This window comes from Euprymna scolopes, chromosome 17 (assembly GCF_053919585.1).
Source record: "Euprymna scolopes isolate OS-2025 chromosome 17, ASM5391958v1, whole genome shotgun sequence".
Classification (NCBI taxonomy): Eukaryota; Metazoa; Mollusca; class Cephalopoda; order Sepiida; family Sepiolidae; genus Euprymna; species Euprymna scolopes.
In genome coordinates this window covers 15,861,086-15,880,581 of record NC_136498.1, presented here as the reverse complement: position 1 = coordinate 15,880,581, position 19,496 = coordinate 15,861,086, and the positions used below count along the sequence as shown (strand labels likewise).

Below are 19,496 nucleotides of genomic sequence, written 5' to 3'. Positions count from 1 at the left end.
GAGACTTTGCTTTCAATACCTTGAATTACTCAAGCCAATCGCTATATCCATGTGCTTGAACTCTTCTGGGGTGGAGGATGAGATCCTAACACTGCAAGCTGACATTGAGCCGATGCAGAACCCATGGATAATTATTGAACTTACAGAGGACAAGTACCCCAACATCATTAGCTGCATTATTTAGTGTTTTCCCACATGAACATTATAAGGTCCAAATACCACCATGACTGATGAGCATCTGAAGGTCAGCTTGAAGCTGGCTTTTAGCAGCTACTCTCCGCACTATGCATCCCTGACTAATTCCATCTAATGCAAGTCATCAGTGTAAGGTAATGACAAAAAATGTACAGCGATGCACTGTGCAATATTGGTTGATGCACTAATGCAAAGTACACCTGTATATACTGTCATATAAAAATGATTTACAATATATTTATAAATAATGTGTCTTGCATTTTTAGTAGATGGTAGATTATTTAGACTTAGTCATGTCATAAATAGCTTTCTTGCCAAAAATGTGTGTGCAGCCCTGGTCTACCTAGAGATAGTGAATTTAGGTAGAGAACATCTACCATGAAAATAACAAAAGAGTAGAGAAAGACTAGCAGCGTCTTTCCCATGAAAAAGAGGCTGTGGAGAAGAGAAGACATAGTGCTTGTGCAGAATAGTGGATTTTGGAACAAACACTCTTCATTATTACATACTTATATGTCATGTTGAAATTAGTATAAATTCCAAAAGTTCCAAAAAATCATCCGCATCTGACATTTTGTATTTTGAAACAACGGATTGTTAAAATGATCGATTGCAGTTACCTCCCTTGGATTTTGAGAGCTTTTCAAACGATCAAACTCTATGTCGATAAAGTTGATGAATTTTATTTTTACTTGTCATTTTTTTTCTACAGAATCATGTTTTTGGAATTTTTAAAATTTATTCAAATTTCGACATGACACTTGAATACGTAATAATGTTTTCACCTGAAATGAATTTGTTTCAAAATCCACTATTCTACAAAAACACTTAATATATCACCTCACCCACCCACACACATATACTAGATTTTAAAGTCAATTTTGGAATTCTGTCAAGGTATCTAACAACATGACTGACCTGTTGCACTTCGTTAAAGCAACTCTGTCTGGCAAATCAAAGTCGTTGGATTCATTTCCATTGAATTCACCTGCGGTTAAACGACTTTGACGATCTAACACACTAAAAAGGAGGGGGTATATTTATCATTGTTGAGATTCTTCCTTTTCATGGTAAGTAGAGCACACTAATTATTCAACTTTGAGAACTGCGTAGTTAAGTTGTGTACTTCAAATCTATTTTAAAACTAGCAGGGCAACATGGTGTTGCCCAGGAGAGTAGTAAATAATTTATTCTTATCAATAACAATTACTTTCCTACTGTTCTAATCACACGCAAGGTAAATCTCACTATAAAAACTAAAACATATAATTGAGATAGAATTTACAAAAAAAAAAAAAAAAAATTATGTGACTTAATTTGTATTATTTGGATTATTTGAAGCATTAAGAAAATCAAATCTTATGGCTAACCGAAGAGTGACTGTCTTACGACACCATTTTGAAAACAGGCTGAAAGAACAAGGACAATAACCTTAAATAATTCGAATTTGGAATATGTTAGAAAGTGATTCTTAGCATTGGGTGAGGGGGGACATTGGAAAAACTGAAATTCACTTAAAAATGATTTTCCTTAAAAAAATAAAACTATTTGATCAAGTTACATGATTTTTGGAATATAATATTTTCTTTCCGTTACAGATACCTAAATTGTATATATTTTTATTTATTTTTGTTTTTTAATATAGGGGAAATTCTGGACAATCACCAAATAATGTGCTGTTGTTGTTTTTTAGAGGGAAGAGGGACTACGAATTATCAAGTGTTAACTATTCTGTACTTTTCACAAGTGTCCTTTCTCCTAGATCAATGCCTTTACAAAAGGTTGAAAATCCATCTTTTTAAGCGATTGTTGAGAAGAAAGATTTTATAAAAGAAAAACGTACAAAATAAAAATATGTACTTAAAAAATATTATAAGCTTTAAAATTAGGTCAGTTTGTTTGAGAATTTCATTCAAATGCGTTTGATATAAATTATTTATTGTGATTTTTAAAAATGTTATTGAGCGTTAACTGGGTTTCTGAATCTTTGAGATGAGGAATGGTTATTCGTATTGTTTGGATTCTTTGGACTACTATTCTCTTCTTGAGTATCATTTTCACAACGTTTCTGTTGATGTAACCTCCGATCTTCTTCAGGTGTATCTTGTCGAACTCGGTAATGTTTCTATGAAACTCAGAAATCTGCATAGAATTTCATATGAAACCCTTTGTTCACTTAACAAGACTAGCACGCTCTCGTTCCATCAGCCATGACCGGGTAGAGATCCTAAATTCAACAAAATACACCTGAAGATGGTCGGAGGTTACATCGACCAAAACATTGCGAAAATAGAACTCAAGATGAGAACAGTAGTCTGAAGAATCGAAATAATATGAACGAGTGTTAACTATTCTGCACTTTTCCCAAGTGTACTTTCTCCAAGATGAATTGCGTTTACAAAGGCTAAAGAATGCATTTTTTCAGTGAGCTAGCCGTCAGTACTAACCGCAGCATTTCTATATCTCTGCATATATATTCTATGAATGCATACATACGTACTGGATCTTTGCTTCACCTATATATAAGGCACTAAGGTAATTTCATGTTTGTACATACGTTATCATTCATTTACTCTTTACGAAAAGTGCAATATAAAAAGAATGATTTTATTTTAATTGTTATCCATTTTATTTAGTTATTAGTTCTCTGTGCTGGAATTGTAAAGAATGGAGAGATCCTATGAAAATACAGAATAATTAACTTGTTAAGAATGGATAGCTTAATTAGAAAGTTATTATTTCAGGAAATGCTAGTATATCTATAAAAGTGAACGTGTGTGTGTGTGTGTGTGTGTGTGTGTGTGTGTCTGTACATTTCCCTATGCAATAACTCTGTCAATTTTTAGTCTACAGACTCGAAATTTGATATACAGGTTAGTGAGATTTGGGAAAATCGATGTGATCGGTTTACGGCTAGAAATTTGGCGATTAAGGGGTCAAAGTTCAACGATTTGACCTTTGAGAACGCTACCAAACTCCTCCAACAATTTTGGGTCTAAACACTTGAAATTTTAGATCTAGGTTCCTTGGACATGGATCTAACTTAATAACTTCATTTGAGCCCAAAACAATAAATTTTAAGGGGTCATAATAGGGGTCAAAATTTTTAAAAAATTGACCGCTTTTTTTTTTATTTTGCTCAACATACACCTCCAAATACTTGGGCAATGCCGGGCACCCATGCTAGTATACATATATATATATATATATATATATATATATATATATATATATATATATATATAGTCTGTTTATTATACAAACATTATTGGTTACATATGTGCATACATGTTTCAATAATGTTTGTATAATAAACAGACTATATATCAGTTCCGTCCTCCATTAAACACTCTTTAATAATCATGCGAGTTTTATTACAACCATTATATATATATATATATATATATATATATATATATATACTTGTTTATTGTTATATAAACATGCTCACATCCAGCTGCTACAAATAGCCACTTGTTTCAATCAAACAACAGATATCATCAGGCAGCGACTTGACTATTCAAAAGTTCAATTGAACTTTTGAATAGTCAAGTCGCTGCCTGATGATATCTGTTGTTTGATTGAAACAAGTGGCTATTTGTAGCAGCGGGATGTGAGCATGTTTATATAACAATAAACAAGTATTATCAGCTCTTTTTATTGAGCACTATCTAACAACCTCGTTGAATTCATTAGTCCATTACTTTTGAATATAAAAAACCCGAGTATATATATATATATATATATATATATATATATATATATATATATATATATATATATATATATATATATATATATATACACACATATAATATATATATATATGTACACACAGAGTGGAACAATAAATTTGTCGCCCTAAAGAAACCAATACAACAGCTTTATTTTAAAACTTTTATTGAAAAAATCAATTCAGGTACGTTGATTATGTAGTAGAACTGACATCTATTCCATGTAGCAACCTTCAGCCTCAATCAACACTTCAATATGGGTTCGAAACTAGGAGCATGCCTTTTCTATAAGTGCCGGCGAGAGCTCGACGAATACTCGGCGATCAGGCTACCTTTGGTGTTGTGGGAGGTCATGTTGGTGATGTTCTTGATATATAACTAAACAAATTAGTCTAGTGAGTTCAGGTAAAGGGAAGAGAGGGGGGCAATGAGAGAAGGGTACAAAGTTGAAGCACTTCTTCTGAAGCCAAACTTGGGTCTCTTTGAACTTGTGGGCCGATGTCGAGTCCTGCTGCCGGACCCAGGGTCTGCCAGCAACCACTTGATTGCACCAGAGGATTACCGCACTCTTCAGCAATTCCAGATACACTTTGGTGTTGACTTTCAAGCCGACCTTGAAGCTGTGAGGTGGCATGATGTGGCCCTTACTTGAAACCACACCAAATATCAGAATCATGGTTGGAAACTTTGTTTTCATCACCCTGGCCACGTCCCTGTTATTCATGGCAATCCAGTAATGCATTTTGAGGGTGCTGGCAATGGTCCTGTTGTCATAACTTGGATCGGTAAAGAGCATGAGTTGTACACCAGCACATCTCTGATCTCACTCGTTGAATATTGTATCACTTTCAGATCCTATAGCCCAGAAGCTTGTCAAAACATGAGGTCTCCCCAAGACGAAAGCCATTCATTTCAATTGATGCCAGACGGGGATCAGAACGTTGATGATGTAAAGATAGAAGCCTGGTTTTAGATGCATTAAAAGTAACCAGCCACTCCTTTCCCCATTGTACTACGTGCTCAAGATCAGAGGAGGGAGAGAACTTGGTCGTTTACGGTCTTATTTGTGCTACCATAGATGGTAGTGTCATCAGCATAAATGTCTATGAATGATGTAAGGATGTGATTTGGAAGATCATTAATGTAGATTAGGAAAAGAGTTGGGCCCAAGATGGACCCCTGAGGGACTCTAGTATTAATACTGTGAGCTTCTGATTTTTACCCATCAACTACTACTCTTATGAACCTATCGGAGAGAAATGATTTAATAACTGAGAAGAAATTTCCAGCTATACCATAACTAGAGATCTTGTGAAGTAAACCTTTATGCCATACCCTATCAAAGGCCTTTGATATGTCGAGCAATTGCCATGGAAAGGTTGCTTCCGTCAAGAGATTCGCTAATCCTACGAGATATTACTGTAAGCATATCTGCTGTAGATCTAGAAGAACGGAAACCATATTGTGTGTCACTAAGAAGGTTATTTTTGCTAAGATGGTTGATTACTTCTGTATTTAACACAGATTCCAACAACTTACTCATGACGCACAGAAGACTTACTACTGATTACTGAGAGGGAGATGAGCGATCACCTGAATTTTTAACTCAATCTTTAACATGTAAACAATAACTTTAATGGAATATTTGCATACCTATGTATCGCATATAGAGATTTCTGAGAATGTCGATTGAAGTAAAATGAAATTAAAACATGCTAAGCATGCAAAGTCTTCCTCCATGAGTGAAAAATTTACTTTCACCATGACTAATGTTTGTGCAAAATTTCGAAAAAATCCAAGGCACGGTTATTGAGAAAAATGTGAACAAATGAATGGACAAAAGACTTTGGGGCAATTTTAACCAAATAATGGCTTCTAAGGGGCAGGGACAGCCAGATTTATCCCGGAAAATCCGTTCTGGCAAAAATTTACTTTCGCCATGACTAATGTTTGTGCAAAATTTTCAAAAACATCCAAAGTGTAGTTATTGAGAAAAGTGTGATCAAATGAACAGACATACGGACAAACAGGAGTGAATTACTAGGTCCAATCCCTTCTTTGTTGGGGGACCAAAAATGTTATAATAGCCATTTTTCTACTACAACCTGAGAGACAGTCTACCCTACTATTTAAAAAATAGGTTGGATGTAAGAAGTGTACAACAAGGGAGATGAATGCGAACTCAGATGTGGAGAAAATATAATTGGATTGCAAAATTATTCAGATTATTCAGAAGTTTTATTACCTTGGTGATACCATTGCAGCAGGGAGGTGACGGTGATCAAGTTGTTAACAACACAGACTGACGACCTGGGTGTTTCAACCCAATTTGCTCCACAAAAAATCACTTTCACTTAGGATGTTGGCAACCTTCATATGATCCCTACATTAAATGCCCAACGTCTTTCTAGAAAGAATTTTGACTCCAAAAATATCGGTGAAACCAATGCTAGCAATAGAATCTTCAGATTCATACAATATTATTGTTGTTGTTGTTGTTATTATTATTATTATTATTATTATTATTATTATTATTATTATTGTTGTTGCTGTTGTAGTTGTTGTTGTTTTTGTTGTTCTTATTATTGTGATGATGATGATGATGATGATGATGATGATGATGATGATGATGATGATGATGATGATGATGATGATGATGATGATGATGATGATGATGATGATGCCATTGGAGTACAGGGAGGATGGGCTGCTAGCCCGATTGCAAGAAATGGAAGTGGGTGAAGTAAGTTCAGAAATCTTTTGTCATTACTAACCAGCAGAGGTTTACCATTGTAAACCAAAGAAAGGGTCTATCAAGCATGTGTACGAAGTGTGATATATATATGGAAGAGAAACATGAGTTGAAGGTTGAGGATATGTGTTGCATGGAGAAAAATAATATGAGAATTATATGATGAATGTGTAATGTGAGTCTTAAAGACAGGCTTCTTATGAAGATTGGGTCATAAACTGGATAAATAACTAATGGCGTCCAGAGGTCTAGTGATGTCTGGTGTCACTCTTTGATTGTATGCCTCAAAGACTCAAGTATAAGTTCTAGCACTGAGAAATATAGTAAGAGAGGTAGCTTGAATATGATTGTATAACCCCACTCCTTTTGGATGCTTGAAGGCTACTGATCATGCCCCTCCCACCTCTCTGCACGCCACTACGCCGATTCCACTTTGTAATTATGTAATGGTTTCTTTTAAAATGTTCTTAATTTGTTATCCGTTGCTGCTTCCATAATTTACTGATGAAAAAAAGCGAAAAGACCTCTTCTCCATCACACCCACCTGCACTGTGATGCGATAGATGTCATCCTAGCAACAATTGTGTTGCTAGGGTAACGCCTAGGATGACAAAGGTAACGCGTGTAAATTGTTCTGGTAGAGACGAGCAAGCGTTTCTGGTTCTTTGAATGTTTCATTGTTTTAGTTGTTCATTTTTCTGTTATTTATTGCAACAGATTTTTGCTATGACGTTTGCTGTGTCTCCAAGTATCATTGACATTTTTATCTGTGAATCTAACGCGTTGCCACTCCAAGTAGCCAACCAATGAATCTCCACCATTCATCGAATGCATGAAATAATAATAATAATAATAATAATAATAATAATAATAATAATAATAATAATAATAAGTTAACAATAACAACAACAACAATAATAATAATAATAATAGCAATAATAATAATAATAATAATAATAATACTAATAACAATAATAATAATAATAATACTAATGACAATAATAATAATAACAACAAACATAATAATAACAATAATAATAATAATAATAATAACAATAATAACGATAATAATAATAATAATAACAATAACAACAACAACAAGAACAATAATAATAATAACTAGCGGGACCTGTAGAAATTCCACAGCAGCTTTTTTCCTATGCAATATATTGTTGCTGGGCATGCTGTGAGCGTTCTATTCAGCATGAATGAAGGCACAATCATATTATTCTACTTTTTTTTTATTAAAGCTGTACTGCCCCCTTACTAAAATAATAACTTGGATATATTTCATGGGCCGATTCTTTCATTACAAACACACCGGTCAATTAACTCACATTTTATCATTTTTCATAATTATTGAATATGTTACTATGTTCGACAATAATTTTGCATAATTTCAGCCCACATTATCGCCTCTCCCTTTACTAAAATAGTAAATTTGATATATTGTATCGGCTGATTATTTTATAAAAACACAACTATTAATTAACTCACATTTCATTATTTTTATTTTTAATAATTCTTGGATATGGTACGAATTTTGACAATAATTTTTCATCATTTAAACTCACTATGTTGCACACCTTACTAAAATAATAAACTTGATATATTTTCTAGGCTGATTATTTCATTACAAACACATACATCAATCAACTCACATTTCATCATTTTTCGTAATTCTTGGATATTTTACTAATTTCGACAATATTTTTTTATAATTTAAACCAACGTTGTCGCCCAACCTTACTAAAATAATAACTTTGATACATTTGCTGGGCTGATTATTTCATTACACACACACTAATCAATTAACCTCCATTTCATCATTTTTCATAATTTTTGGGTATGTTACTAATTTCGACAATCATTTTTCATAATTTATACCCATATTATCGCCATCTCTTAATAAAATAATATCTTTGAAATATTGTCTGGGCTTATTATTTTATTACAAACACACCAATCAATTAACTAATATTTCATCATTTTTCGTAATTCTTGGATATGTTACTAATTTCGACAATAATTTTTCATAATTTAAGCCCTCCTTATCTTCTTCCCCTTTACTTATATAATAACTTTGATATATTGTCTAGGCTTATTATTTTATTATAAACACTACAATCAATTAAATCACATTTCGTCATTTTTCGTAATTATTGGATATCTTACTAATTTCGACAATAATGTTTTATAATTTAAACCATCCTCGTCGCCCTCTCTTACTAAAAAATACTTTGATATATTTTCTGGGTTGATTATTTCTTAAAAAACATAACTATCAATTAACTCACACTTCATCATTTTTCTTAATTCTTTTATATGTTACACATTTCGACAATTATTTTTAATATTTTTAACCCACATTATCAACCATCCATTACAAACATAATAACTTTGATATATTATCTGGAATGATTATTTCATTTTAAACACACCAATCAATTAACTCACATTTTGTCATTTTTCATAATTCTTGGATATGTTACTTATGTCGACAATCATTTTTTATCATTTTAACCCACATCATCGCCCCACTTACTAAAATAATAACTTTGATATATTGTCTGGTCTGATTATTTCATTGCAAACACACTAATGCATTAAATAACATATTATCATTTTTCATAATTCTTGGATATGTTACTAATTTTGACAATTATTTTTCATAATTTAAACCATCCTTATCGTCCTCTCTTACTTACATAATTACTTTGATATATTTCCTTGACTGATTATTTTATTATAAACACACACTTGATTAACTTACATTTAATCTTTGTTCATAATCCTGGATATGTTACTAATTTCGACAATAATTTTTATAATTAAAAACCCACATTATGCCTCTCCCTCCTACTTATATAATATATTAGATATATTTCTGGGCTTATTATATCATTACAAACACACCAATCAAGTAACTCACATTTCATCATTTTTCATGATTCTTGAATATGTTACTAATTTCGACAATAATTTTCATAACTTTAATCCACTATGTCGCTCCCCCTTACTTAATTAATAACTTCGATATATTGCCTGGGCTGATTATTTTATTACAAACAAATAAATAAATTCTGGGTATTCTCATAGTATATATGTTCCACCTATCTTATCCAATCCCGGGTGACGCCGTATATTCTGCTAATATATATCGTTCACCTATCTCATTCAATCCTGGGCGATGCTGGGTATTTTGCTACTATATGTTTTCCACCTAGCTCATTCAATACTGGGCGACGCTTTCTGATAGTATATATTTGCACATCTCATTCAATCCCTGAACTGACTTCATGTCCGCCACCCCAGTGTTGAAAATATACATTAAATAAAGTAATGTTTTAATCGTAAACCGTTTCAGCCATTCCAGGACAGACTTTATATCCCAAACCCACTACTAAAAATATACATGAAATAATGTAATGTCTAAATAGTAAATTGTTTCAGCCATTTCCGGGACCGACTTTATATCCCCAACCCACTGCTAAAAATATACATGAAATAATGTAATGTCTAAATAGTAAACTGTTTCAGCCATTTCTGGAACTGACTTTATATCACCAACCCACTGTTGAAAATATACATGAAATAATGTAATGTCTAAATAGTAAACTGTTTTAGCCATTTTCGGGACTGACTTTATATCCCCCAACCCACTGTTAAAAATATACATGAAATAAAGTAATGTTTAAATAGTAAACTGTTTCAGCCATTTCCGGGACCGACTTTATATCCCCAACCCACTGCTAAAAATATACATGAAATAATGTAATGTCTAAATAGTAAACTGTTTCAGCCATTTCTGGAACTGACTTATAATCCCCACCCCACTGTTGAAAATATACATGAAATAAAGTAATGTATAAATCGTAAACTTTTTCAGCCATTTCTGGGACCAACTTCTTATCTCCCATCCTACTGTTAAAAATATACATTAAATAAAGTAATGTCCAAGACGTAAATGGTTGCAGCCATTTCCGGAACCGACTTCATATTACCCACCCCAATGTTAAAAATATACATTATATAAAGCAATGTGTAATGCGTAAACGGGTTCACCCATTTTCGGGACTGATTTAATATCCCCCCACCCCACTGTTAAAAATATACATGAAATAAAGTAATGTTTAAATCGTAAACGGTTTTAGTAATTTCCGGGACTGACTTCATATCCCGTAACCCACTGCTTAAAATATACTTGAAATAAAGTAATGTTTAAATCATAAACTGTTTCAGCAGCTTTTCGAAAGTAATACATAAAAACATTATTAGGTAGCCGTTGCTTCAACATGTGAATGTCTGAGTGTAGTATCAGTTTCAGCATTCCAGTGACTTAAATCCCTATTTTTTAGTCTTGGTTAATGGAGGAGAAATCCTTCATTACTGATACAATTCTTATTTTTGTTATTGACCAGAGAGCCCCTTTTGGGGAGCTGGTTTCCCCTTAAATTTTTAACCGACCTCATGTCCAATTCCGCCCCTGTGGAGAGGCAAGTAAACCAAAAATAATAATCAGAACGGATATTTTCCAGGGCATTTTATAATTAATCAGGAGTAACACTTCCAGGGCATTTTGTAATTAAATCAGAAATAACTTTTTCCAGTTACTTTTTTAATATTAAAACTTTGTTACATTAAACATAGTACCTATTCACAATGCCTCCCCACGGGACAGATTTAGACACCAGGATCATTTTTTTAATGTGGAGAAAAAATTGTCTTAGTCATAAAGGATTTCTTTTCCACTGAGAGAGAAGAAATTGAAATGTAGCACCTGAAGAGCAGATACTACACTTTGATCTTAGCCAAAAGGCCAAGAAAGATAAATAATTTTTATTAGCTTTGCCTCAACAGCGACACCAATTTTTTTTAATATTTCAATTTCCTTTTCAAGTGATGCACAGCATGATAACGGACGAAGCGATAAGCGTAATAATATAATGATAAATAATTACTACTAATAATGACAATCAATGTCCCCTGAGCAAGGATGACATGCAAATTCGTGACGCATTCCATATTTTTTGTGGAAACTAACACACATGAGCTACAGATACAAACTGGACAAACAGAATCTGCTACAGATGTAAAACACAAAAAAAACATCACGAAGATTGTAAGTTAACCCCACCCCCTGCGCCCCTGCTTTCTGTTTCCCTCTTTTTTTTCATGTGTCGCTATATAACAGACGCCACACCAAATAAATGAGGGTCAAAGAGGATGGAAAAACCGAGGAGAGAGAAAGCACTAATCAGACCTCTGCTGGATGAGTGCAAAGAGGACTGGGACCTTGGGGAGGCTTATTGCCATCAAAATTCTAATGAAGACCAATGGTCACTGCTAATGAGGAATCAATGGTAAACGGTTGTTGTGTTAATGCAAATTCATCTGCAAAGGTTATCAGAAGTGGAGAGTACGGGAAATCTGGGGAGGTTTGTTGTCACTCAGACTCCTGAGAACACCACAAATTGTTCTCCAAGAGAATCTTTGATAATGGCCTGTGTGACTACTCCTAATGAGTAAATAAAAATAAAGATAAATGGTTAAATAGATTAGAACTAACCACATTAAAGCTAAGATAGATAAAATACAGAAAAACAGTTAATGTACAAAAGAAACGAAATGATAGACCACATAATTTAACAATACAGCAAACTAGACAAAAAGGAATATAAAGACAGCGCATGACTGCATGGGGAAGGCAGTGAACTGGGAGCTCTACAAACAACAGCACGTCGAACACGTGTATAAACACAAACCGGAGACAGTACTGGAAAATGAAAACCACAAAATCGTTTGGGACATGACGCTACAAACAGATAAACTCATTCAAGCAAGAAGATTGGACATCCATGATAATTACCAAGAAGTATAAAAAACTGGCAAATTGTAAATTTTGCCATCCCAATAGTCAAAGGGTAAAGATCTGCCGCTTGCCTGTTCCCCCCCACCCCCCGAATTCAACTTGCATGTCTTCAAGTCCAACACAAACAAATTCCTGATGAACCGCCCCCTTAAGTAATGACACCTTATTAAATCCCCAATACTAACTATTACTACAATACTATCCCATTGATTACTGTACACATAATAACCTTTATCCCCGAGTGTCTCCTGGGCCTTGATAAGTGGTGACCCCCATGTAAAAAAAAAAAAAAAAGATAGAAAAATGAGACAAATATCCTGAGAACTGAACAGAATATGGAACCTGAAGAAAATCAATACAATAGCAATAATAATTGAAGCACTAGGAATAGTCTCAAAGAACATTGCAAAAGACTAAGAGAAATGAGAATTAAGAGGAAGATTGAGATTATATAATGGACAGTAATGCTGAAAGCAACCAATATTTTAAGGAAAACCCTTGAATGTGGAAACTAATTTGCATAAGCTACAAACACTAGCCGGCCACATAGAAACTACAAAAGAAGCAATAATTGTAATCCACTGTTTTAAAATAAAAATGTTGGATAGCTAATATCTATGTTTTTTTTTTTGTGTTTTTTTTCTCTAGACATTACTTTTAGTAGATCTTGTTCAGTAAAAAGAAAGAAGTATAATTGTATCTTCAAGAAATAAATTTTGTTTAGAGGGAAAGTTTTTTTTTTTATTCAGAACACACAATTGACACTGCAACCAGTGTCGGAATCATGCAATGAATTCAGAAAAGCACAACAAATGGACGATCATGGTCTGTTCAATATACGGATAAAGATGATCATTTGTACCTTGGATTATTTTAACTCACTCATTAGCAACAAGGTGTTACTATTTATATGCAATGAATTAAGGTAGGACAAATAACACCTCTTTAGTCTCTGTACATGATATATTTAGGCACGAAAAATTAAGGCACAAAAAATTAAGGCACAATTAATTACAGCACAACAAATTAAGGGACGATAAATTAAGGGACAACAAATAAAGGCACAATAAATGAAAGCATAATAAATGAAAGCACATTAACTTAAGGCACGATAAATTAAAGCACAACAAATTAAGGCATGATAAATTAAGGCACAACAAATTAATGAACGATAAATTAAAGGACAACAAATTAGGGCACAATAAATTAAAGCACAAAAAATTAAGGCACAACAAATAAAGGCGCGATAAATTAAAGCGCGACAAATAAAGGCACAATAAATTAAAGCACAGCAAATGAAGGCATGACAAATACAAGAACAATAAATTAAGGCATGATAAATAATAGCACAACAAATTAAGGCACAACATATTAAAGCACAACAAATTAAAGCACAGTAAATAAAAACACAGCAAATTTAGGCACAAAAAAATTGAAGCACAACAAATTAAGGCACGATAAACTAAAGCACAACAAATTAAGGCACAATAAATAAGAGCAAAACAAATTAAGACATGACAAATTGAAGCAGAACAAATTAAGGTACGATAAATTAAGGCACAACAAATTTAGGCATGATAAATAAAAGGAAAAAAAATTAAGGCACAACAAATTAAGCCACAATAAATGAAAGCAAAACAAATTAAGACACGATAAATTAAAGCACAACAAATATAGGGTATGATAAATTAAATCACCACAAATTAAATAACTACAGATTAAGGCACAATAAATTATGGCACAACAAATCAAGGCATGACAAATTAAGGCACGACAAATTAAAGTATGATAAATTAGGGCACAACAAATTAAGGCACTATAAATTAAGTCACAACAAATTAAAGCACAACAAATTAAGGCACGATAAATTAAGGCACAACAAATTAAAGCACAATGAATTAAAGCAGAACAAATTAAGGAACAATAAATTGAAGCACCACAAATTAAGGCATGATAAATTGGAGCACAACAAAATAAGGTACAAAACATTAAAGCACAACAAATTAAGGCACGATAAATTAAAACACAACAATTTAAGGCACAACAAATTAAGGCACGATAACTTAAAGCACAACAAATTCAGGTGCAATGAATTAAGGCAAAACAAATTCAAACATGATAAATTAAAGCACAACAAATAAAGGCACAATAAATTAAAGCACAACAAATTAAGGCCTAATAAATTAAAACCCAACAAATTAAGGCACGATTGATTAAAGTACAACAATTTAAGGCATGATAAATAAAAGCACAACAAATGAAAGCACAATGAATTAAGGCATGATGAATTAAAGCACAACAAATTAAGTCACGGCAAATTAAAGCACAATAAATTAAGGCATGATAAACTAAAATACTACAAATTAAGGCACGATAAATTAAAGCACAACAAATTAAAGCACAACAAATTAAGGTGTGATAAGCTAAGCACGATAAATTAAGACAAATTCCATCTATCCATAGTCCTTGAGCCCCTGGAGGGGCATAGGCCATCTACAACTTTTATAGATGTTTTTGTAGTGACTGAGTTCTTTTTTACAGGGTGAGGGGGCTGGCCCTACGCCCAACCTTCCCAGAAGGTACATACAGCACCTAGCCTTCCCAAATGGTCACCCATCTGGTTCTGGCCAGGCTCAACATTGCTTAACTTCGGTGATCTGGCGAGAACCGGTGTGTCAATGTGATTGTGCCGTACGCACTACAAATTAAAGCACACAAATTAAGGCACAATAATTTAAGGCATGATGAATAAAGCTACAACAAATTAAGGGACGATAAATTAAAGCACAACAAATTAAAGCACAACAAATTAAAGTGTAACCAATTAAGGCACACCAAATCAAGGCACAATAAATTAAGGCAGAAAAAATAAGAGCACAATAAAATAAGGCACGATTAATTAAAGCAGAACAAATTAAGGCACGATAAATTAAAGCACAAAAAGTTAAGGAACGAAAAATTAAGGTATAACAAAATAAGGCACGACAAATGACACCTCTTGATTCTCTTTACATGTGATATTTATACACGACAAATTAAAGCACAAAAAATTAACGCACGATAAATTAAGGCACAACAAATTAATGCATGATAAATTAAGGCACATCAAATTAAGGCACGACAAATTAAAGCACAATGAATTTAGGTATGACAAATTAAGGCACAATGAATTAAGGCATGATGAATTAAACCACAAAAATTAAGGCATGATAAATTAAGGCATAACAAATGAACGCACAATAAATTTAGGCACAAAAAATTAAGGCACAACAAATTAGTGACTGTGGCTCAAATGAAATCATCTGGCTTTCACTGTTGGGCATTGTCTGGCAGTGGCAGCTAGCAGAAGCTACTTATCATTGTTGGTTACTTGTGATTAATGCTGAGATGAGGTGTCTACTGGTGTTTAATGATGGGCACTGGCTGCCTTTGCAACTGGAATTCACTGGTGGCCATGATCAGTATCGGCCTCTATTGGAATACTCCAAACTAAAATTGTCTGTCTTCAACTATCGGACATTGGCATCCATTGTCTGTCACTGGATACCTTTGGTAGGGAATGATGATCACTAGTAGTTAGTGTGTTGGTGGATCTTGAGTACCTTTAAAACTGTCACTGTCCGTTCCCAGCATGTCCTCTATTAGACAGCTCCAAAATTAAATCATTTTCCTTTATTGGCAGGCACTGGATTCCTCTGTAATTATCGATCATGACCAGCGTTGTGCCCCATTGGACTATTCTGAAATGAAATCGACTATATTTACAGTCACTTCTCGACAGAGGCAAGCACTATCAGGCAAATTGCCTGTCTTCAAACGTCGGGCCCTGTCATCTAGTAGTGGGTACCGTCATCCATGGTGGTCATTGCTCTTTTAAGATGTTTTGTGTCATTTCATAGCAGTGGCATTGTTGTTTATAGACTGTTATTGCTTTATTGATGAAAATTGATGTTCCAATTAAATATAACATTATACAGAATAATAATAATAATAATAATAATAATGATGATGATGATGATGATCATAATAATAATAATAATAATAATAATAATAATAATAACAACAACAATAATAATAATAATTATAATAATAATAATACAATGTTTTTGTTAAATTGTTAGGTGAAAGTACCGAATAGTCATAAAAGCACATTTTGAACCAAATAAAATTAAAAAAAAAAAAAACCTAATCAAATTGGCATTAAAAAATCTGTTAAAGTTGTGTACAAAACTAAACAATATTGTATTATTTTTGACCCCCCCCCCCTTCCCAAGGCAAATGCGAAACTATTACTGTTAAATGTATTTAATATTCTGAAAATTTGTGCTATTAAACTGTACAGTAATTGTGCGTGATTATTTCTTTTTATGTTAAAATATGTAAAGCCACAAAACCAATGGTGCAAATAAAGAAAACATGTAAACATGGCTGCCATTAACAAAAATAGTGACTTTCGTTAAGAGAAATATGTTTCTTATTTGCCGAATACTGATAAAAACAATAAATAGTAGATGTAGTAATATTAATAGTAACACAATTAACAATAATGATAATAATACTAATAGTAATAAAAGTAATAGTGTAAAAGTAGTTAGGCAATTTCGGAACTTTATACTGCAATTTATAGTCTATAAACATTATATAACAATAATGATAAATGTAAAAAAATAACTTGAATAATGATGAAAAAAAAAAAACGCTACAAATTAAACTGAATTTAACGAATAGCCATAAAAAGCAGTTGGAGGTATCCAAATAAGCACAGAACAGAAAATGAAACTGTTAGTAATAATAGAAGCAATAAGAATAACAACGAAAGTCTAAATAAATCAAATACAATAACAATAGTAGTAATGTTATTTAACAATGTAAGCAATTTTTCAGTACGAAGGCCAAGAAGCGGTAAAAAAAACTCTTGTTATAATGATCTGTTTGATGAGGAAAACATTTAGAGAAGCAAACGTATACTGTTGCTAGTCTCAACTTCCACATATATAACTGCTTCCCAGTGTCATAGGGCTAAGTAAGACCATGATTAAAAGACCCGTTGATTTGGGGGTTTGTAGGAGGAGTAAATCTAAAGAGGAAGAAATATTTGCTACTACCTACATGGGATTACGTAGCTAAGAGAGTGAGGCAAGGAGGGTCCATCATAATTTATTTAGAATGGAGATGAAATGTGCGTATTTTAGTTTGAGAAGATGCTGCAGTATTAACTTTAAATTGTAAGTGCAAAATATTTGCATAGGAATGGCCTATTTGATTTCCTATAGGTTCAATAGTTAAAGGGAAAATATGTCATATATATATATATATATATATATATATATATATATATATATATATATATATATATATATATATATACTGTTGCCTCTGATAGCATCTTGAACTTTCCCTCTCTACATTCAGGGAAAGTTGTAAAGCAGCTGTCAGGAGCATCATGTATGTTAAATTGCAGCAAATGCTGAGCTCTCAACCAACCCTAACCCTAATCTGCCTCCAATGCAATGACAGATACATGATTAGATTTTTTTTTCATTGGAATCACCGCTTATCAAGGTCTGAAGGCCGCTTAAGGATAAAAGTTAATGAGTGGTAGGTGGTTGGTGAAACAACAGCGTAATGATTGGTAATGATGGTGGAAGTTTAGCAGAATCTGACTATTTAAGACAAAGGCTCAACAAGAATTTGTTTACATTGAACTTGAAAACAACCATGTTGTAGTCAGCTGGAAAGCAGCCCCGGAGTATAAAGTTCCACAAGTGGGTAGTTTTAAGAAACAAACTTTGTTCATGGGATTTGCATTGTGAATGTTTTTCAGGGGGGGGGGTCATAGATTGAAGCCTGAAAATAACAATGAAGCAGAGATAGACTCACAATGTGAAATTTACCCAAACCCAACACATCAGGTCAGAGGATTTTCTGAAATTTTTTACATTTACCCAGCATAGAAATTATATTTATGACAAACCGTTCATGCTGGTATGGTCATGTCGCGTGTTCATCTTCCTGGATAAATTTCTATAGAAGCATGGATGGCTTAAATCGTAGAAATGTTGACCAGCCAAGGAAAACTTTGAGGTAAGAGATTAAACAATATTACATAGAGTGGAATTTGGAGACAATTAAGCCTCTGAGCTGTGAGAATTGGAGAGTAAGCTTGCATAATATCAGAAAAACCTGAACCCTGAACAAGTAAAAAGTGACGTTAAATGAATAGAAAAAAGAAGACAAAGAATATTAGCTGGCTTTGCAGATGTGGTTGTAAAGGGATGAAAAAATAAAGTAAAATGACTCCAGGGCAACACCGAATAAAATAAAGCTAGTAACAAAAAAGAAAAGAAAAGAAAATGATTGTTTTTTTCTACACTGTGATCACCACTTATCAAGGCCCGGAAGCCACTCAGGGATAAGGGTTATTGCAAGTACATTACGTTAGTGTGGAGATTTGATGAAGTGTTTACTTAAGGGGGCGGTTCATTAGGAATTTGTTAATATTGGACTTGAAGACATCCAAGTTGTAATCCAGTGGGAACAGGCAGACGGAACAGAGTTCCACAGGCGTGCAGTTCTAAGGAAGAAGCTTTGTTCATGGAATCCGTGTTTTGATTTAGGCACAAATATAGAGTGGGGGAAATTTTTCACAGTGGATTCAGCTAGACGGGTGTTTTTCATGAAAGATTGGCGAGGGGGGACCAGAGATTGGAGTTCAGACGAGCACCTGCCATGGAAATAACGATAAAACAAGGATAGGTTCGCAACGTCTCTTCTGTGGGAGAGAGGTTGCAGGGTAGAGAAAAGGGCATCCCCCACTAAGCCACGAAGTCTATTTTGTACTCTGACAAGGCAGGATAGGCTGTTTTTAGCAGCTCCTGCCCAGATATGGCAACAGTATTCCATCCTTGGACGTACTTGGCTTTTATATAGATAGAGAATTGCA

General features: G+C 33.5%; 1 protein-coding gene and 1 pseudogene across 1 annotated transcript in view; one reads left to right on the top strand and one right to left on the bottom strand.

The window, feature by feature from the left end:
* The first annotated feature begins 1,125 nt into the window (after positions 1-1,125).
* The window catches only part of LOC145296687 (leucine-rich repeat-containing protein 34-like), a 272,980-nt gene continuing 254,609 nt past the window's right edge, over positions 1,126-19,496 (top strand). The window contains exon 1 of the mRNA XM_080142644.1: positions 1,126-1,265. The gene's annotated coding sequence lies outside the window, so the exon portion shown is untranslated. The remainder of the gene's footprint in view (positions 1,266-19,496) is intronic.
* LOC145297180 (U2 spliceosomal RNA) lies at positions 11,366-11,513 on the bottom strand (annotated as a pseudogene).